Source organism: Nicotiana tomentosiformis, chromosome 6, assembly GCF_000390325.3.
Source record: "Nicotiana tomentosiformis chromosome 6, ASM39032v3, whole genome shotgun sequence".
Classification (NCBI taxonomy): Eukaryota; Viridiplantae; Streptophyta; class Magnoliopsida; order Solanales; family Solanaceae; genus Nicotiana; species Nicotiana tomentosiformis.
The window spans coordinates 66,490,379-66,496,378 of record NC_090817.1 but is presented as its reverse complement, the minus strand read 5'-3'; positions in this window follow the sequence as shown (position 1 = coordinate 66,496,378).

The window sequence follows — 6,000 nt, the reverse complement described above, 5'->3', positions numbered from 1 at the left end:
TATAATGGTTCATATTATGAGGTTGAGACTTAATCAAGAGAGGAGTTTCTACTAAACATTTGAACTAATAATTGAGTGAATTCGAGAGACACACTTGAACATTAGAAGTGAATTAACTAGAGTTAAATCCTAGACATTTATCTTGCACCTATCCAATCAATCCCTATTTTCTCCCCTTGATATGTTCCTTGCTCACTTTTGTTCGATTGTCATTTGTCAATTAGCTTTAGATTCTAGGAAACTTTAGTTTTAAATCACATAATTCTAAACTATTGATTATCTTGGATAGAAATCTAGCGACAAACTACGATAATATTGTTTAACTCCAATCCCTGTGGATACGATATTATATTATACTATATTCGACTAGCGAGCATATTTAAGTGTGTGTTTTACGCTCGTCAAATTTTGGCGTCTTTGGCAGGGATTGGCAATCAGTAGTATTTTGAAATAGTTTGTAGTGCTAATTATTGAATTTTTTTTTTTTATTTTACCTTTCTCTTTTTATGCTTGGTGTTATTTGACTGTGCGCAGGCTACAGGTTATATTGGTGCATGACTCTATCTTCTAGGAAGGAAGTGCTACCATACGAACCAGAAATCGAGAAACAACTACGACAGCTGAGGAAGGAAAGAAATCTCCCCGAGAATATAGAGAAGATTGGACAATCCTCTGTTCTAAACGCTAGAATCAGAAATCATGGCTGGAGATGACGATAATGTGGATTTGCGCTCGTCAGTTATTCTCTGTTTGTACTGGTAGATCCTTGATGTTCTAAACGCTTTATTTTCTTTTATGCTGAGATTATGCAATTTGGTTGTGTTGGGTTGTTCATGTTAATGAGTTGATATTGGGAACAAGTTGCGCGCCCCAATAGTATTGAAATGAATTGATAATGGGAACGGGTTGCACGCCGCAACAGATATTGATATGAAAATGGGATCGAGTTGCACGCCGCAACAGATATTGTGATAAATGTTGGGATCGGGTTGCGCGTTGCAACGGAGTTTGATGTGTTATAACTATTTGTAGCCGTAGTGCTCTATTTCGGTACTGTGATATGAGGTTATGAGATGATGTTATTCTAGGGACCTCTATTAGTTGATCTTTGGGTCCTGTTCATATGAGTTTACTGGTATATCTATATTTCTATCTTTTTTTATTATTATATGTAATGGTTTATAGTGAGTGTCATGTCATAGTCTCGTCACTACTTTGTCGAGGTTAGGCTCGACACTTACAGAGTACATTGGGTCGGTTGTACTCATACTACACTTCTGTACTTCTTGTACAGATTTCGGTGTTGGTCCCAATGGCGCATAGTGGAGATTGATTGGATCCGACTTTCACAATAGATTCGAGATAGAGTTGTATGACGTTCGCAATCCTTGAAGTCCCCTTCTATCTTGATTTTACTATTTATCTAGTTTCATACAGTTATACTTCCTTTCATACAATATTTGTAGAATTCTAGTTGCTCATGTACTTGTAACTCCAGATTTCTAGGATTAGTATAGATTGCGTTACTTTTGCCATTTATCTCATGTATTTTTAGAGTTTATCAGTCGTTAATTATTACTGGTCTGCTTTTAATAATGGCAGAATAGCCTAGTAGATCCTTGTACTTGTTAGCTTTTGTCATCCCGGTCCCTATACTCAACAGTTTGTCAAGTGAACACTTATAGTTATTCAAAATACATTTTTTAAATACCTCTGATCGTTGACCGATCTTATGTGGCATTAACATAACTGAGTTGGATGAAATGTGTATTACACATGCGCATAAGGGGCGTGAGTTGATTTAAAAGTACTGAAATGAGATTTTTGGAAAACAATTAAAAAGGAAAAGGCTAAAAAACAAAAGAAGAGCAGTCAATTCCATCTTCCTCCCAAAAATTAGTCCACTACTGTTGCCTCTTGGCCGTGCTCCTCCCCTTCCACGACCACCACCTTTGCCGTGGTCGTCTAATTTTTCTCCACCACCTCCAACATCTATCTTCCTCTGTTTTAAGATCAGTTGCAAAAAGAGAGATTAAAAGTATCTGGTATATTCCCAAATAAAGCAAATAAACTTGTGATTCTTGAAATTGGAAGATAAAAAAGAAGATCTTATTACTTTTTGAAATGTTGGCGACAAAAATTGAAGCACTCAGTTGAAGACGAACGGGTCTAATGGTTTTCTGTGGTACTTTCCAGTGGCTTCATGTAGTTTTTGAGGTGAGATAAACAAGAATAGTGAGGAGATTCTTTGGGAAGCAATTCAACTCCGAATAATAAATATACATTAGTTGTTGTAAAGTAAAATGAAAAGAAGGTAGACAACTAGGGAAAGAATCATTCTTTCCTGAGCTTTAACCCATAAAGGATTTTGAAGCTCAAAATAACCCATAATGCCTTCAGCCATGAAAATGGACCACCGAACTTCTTCTCCCACTTTTCGATCTGGAAAAAAATATTAATTTTACCTCGATTTCTTTTCTTTATTCATTTTAATTTTATTTCTATAATACAAAAAGGGAAGAATTGGAGGGGAGAGGAGGAAGAACATGAAGAGAGAGAAGCGAGATGGGCAGGAGGAAGAACGTGAGGGGAGAGACAGAAATCAATGAGGGGGGGAATTAGGGGATTAATGTTTGAATTTTATTTTTAATTTTAATTTTTAATTTTTAATTTTTGATTTTAATTCTTTTTAATCTACCATGTGACATGGCATCTACACATTATTATTTTTTGACGTGGCAGCCAACGTGGAGGAGATTGTATTACACGCACTGACAGCCTCCTGTCATAAGCGTTTATTATACACGGTTTGAAGGAGTATAAGTATTCCATTGGCAAATTATTAAGTTTGGAGACCGGCATGACAAAGTGGCACAAGTATAGGTGCCATTTAGGCCATTCTAACTTTAATAATGGTTAAAATTGGTAAATTATTTAGCAAGTGGATTTAAGCACCATCACGGCCCCATGATTGGAATTTCGGGTCGTGACATATCTTTTCAATATAACTTCAGTAATTGGATCTTAGGTTCTAAATCATAAATTTATTCTTCGAATTTTAACAATCCAACATACAATTTAATGCCCAGATCCACTCCAAATAAGATCAATTTTGAAAGATAACTTTCAAATATCATAAACAACAAACCTCAATCATCAAATTATCAAAACAACAATAAATCCAACAAACCTATTTTGCAACTAAGAATAAGAAGAAACCCTAAGCACAACCTACAATATTATATTGCAACTAACAAGAAGAAAAATAAGAAACCAAACGGCTCCTGGATACATGGGGCATGAATATAGAGAAGAAGAAAGTAGCAGTGACATCCTGGATACATGAAACATAAATACAGATAAAAAGAAAGCAGCCACGAATAAAAAGAGAAAAACATATCTGAAGTTACCCAAGAATTGGGTATCAATTAAATTAGTTTTTTAAATAGGTACAAATTAAATTGGGGTGACCAAATAGTTAGCCCTGTGAAATTTTTACAAAGTTATGCTCGGGCACTATAGAACTTTAAAAAAATTATACTTATGCTATTTGGTCTTTTATCCGCAAAACATCAGCCCTCAAAGTATTATGTCTCTGTTTTTTTTATGAAATTTGTTACAAACTTCTCATAATGGGCTTAGAAGTTGTCACGACCCAAAATCCCAACCAATGGGGTCGTGATGGCACCTAACACTACTTGCTAGGCAAGCCCACACTTAACGATAAATAAGGAACTAATCTAACGAATAACAACATAATAATATAGAACAAGAGTAAAGCTCAGAAATATGTAAATAAGTACACCATCTACACAACCTCCTAAGATTTGGTGTCACGAAGTACATGAGCTACTTAGAATACTACATATAAGGGTCTGAAATGAAATGTGACATTGTCTGATACAAGAAAACAACAATAAATGGAGCGAAGGTAACTCCGGAGCCTGTGGACGAAAAGCAACACTACCTCGAGTCTCCATAATCACCAAGCTATGCCCCTCACAAGATGCTACTAGGATCCACACCAAAATCTGCACAAGAAGTGCAGAATTGTAGTATGATTACAACCGACCCAATATACTCTGTAAGTTTCGAGCCTAACCCTAACAAGGTAGTGACGAGTCTAAGACAATACACCTACTTATAAACTTGTACAGTTAAGTAAAGAGAAAATAACTAGAGATATAGGAACATAAAGACGAACAAATTAACAAGTAAGATGACAAGATAAATAACATAAGATAGACAACAAGTATAACAGTAAGGAGATAAAGAACAGGATGATAAAGGATAAAACGACTGCAGTAAACCACAGTTTTATACTTCCACCAGCAACTCCAACTACACTTTCAAAAGAATAACCACGAGACAACATAGCCAAAACCTCAGACAATGTAGAAAATAAGGAACGAGAGATATCAAACCAATGGCATGGCATGGCATCACCCTTCGTGCTTTTACTCTCAACCTCACAACTAAAGCATAATATCAAGCACGAAAATACCCTTCATGCATAATCAATGTCCCTCTCAAGAATGGTAATACCCTTCATGCAATGATATCAATATATATAAGGAAAGCACAGAAACACCCTTTGTGCACAATCATTTTTCCTCACACGCACGGAAGCACCCTTCCATAAATTTACTCTTCCTCACCAAGCATCACATTTAAGACAGTACCAAGTAAGGTGGGAAACACAATAAACACTAAGAAGAGTAATTGAACGTAACTCACTATATGAGAATTTACTATCACTTTTGCACCAGTAGCTAAATTAATATTTCAATAATCTTAACGCCCAATATCTCAACAAGCTTAACATAGCTATTAACATGAAGAAGAACAATCAAAGATTTCACAATCTATTTAGAGCATGGAAGATATGATACATAAAGCAACATGGCATAAATATAGCTAGTTTTACCCCATGCTTAACCCATGGCAAATGCATATACACTCGTCACCTTGCATATATGACACTCCCAACACATAGAACACATAATAGACACAATTACATCTTGATTCCCTCAAATTAAGGTTAACCAAGACACTTGCCTCTTTCCGGCATAATTCAATAATCCAACACAGGTTTCCCTTTAGAACAAGCCTCTAAATCACTTGTATCTAGTCAAATATTACTAAACAAGTCAAAACAAACTTTAGGAACTTCTCTAGTACCAAAACGATTCGCTCTTTATCATATTTAAAAGAGCTAACAAAAATTTAACTCGTGCCCATGTGGTTGAAATTCGAAAAATTCAAACTAAATCTCGATTACCCATTCACTCTTGAGTCCAAATATGTGATATGTTCCAAGATCTGACCTCAGATCGAGGTCTAAATATCTAAAATACAAAATCCTATATTTCTATCCAAAAACTCTATTTTTACTCTATGAAATCTTAGTTTTAGTTGTGAAAATCTATGAAAAAGTAATGGAAAAGTAATAGGTTATAGTAGCTAACCTATTGAAGGTAGGCTAGAAGCATGAATTTTGGTCTCAATTTCACCAATTGTTGATTGCATTTCAATCGTGTTTGTGCTTAATTATGAAACATTTGTACTTATGATGTGGTTTGTGTGTTCATGTCTTAAATCCGAGCCATAATAGAATATAGAGCTTTGAAGTCTGAGTAAAAGCTTTAATTGATCATCTGGGATTGTATCTGGGGATTGTGGACCGGCGTTGCATGCGAAAGTTGGAAGAAAGTGCAAGGGTTAGAGAAAAATGTACTAATGCATCGCATAAGGCGTGGCACAAAGCGATGCATTAGTACAAAAGTTCATTAGAAGTTTGAGAAGATCAGAGACTTGGAGTTTTTGGGTCTGACAAGAAAATATACTAATGCGACGCAGGGTGCGTAGCATGGTGCGACGCATTAGAACAAAAGTTTTTCAGACAAGCTAAGTTCAGAGAGTTTACAACCGAGCAAAATACACTAATACAACACAGGGCGCATAGCACTGTGCGACGCATGACTTTTTCCATATCTATTT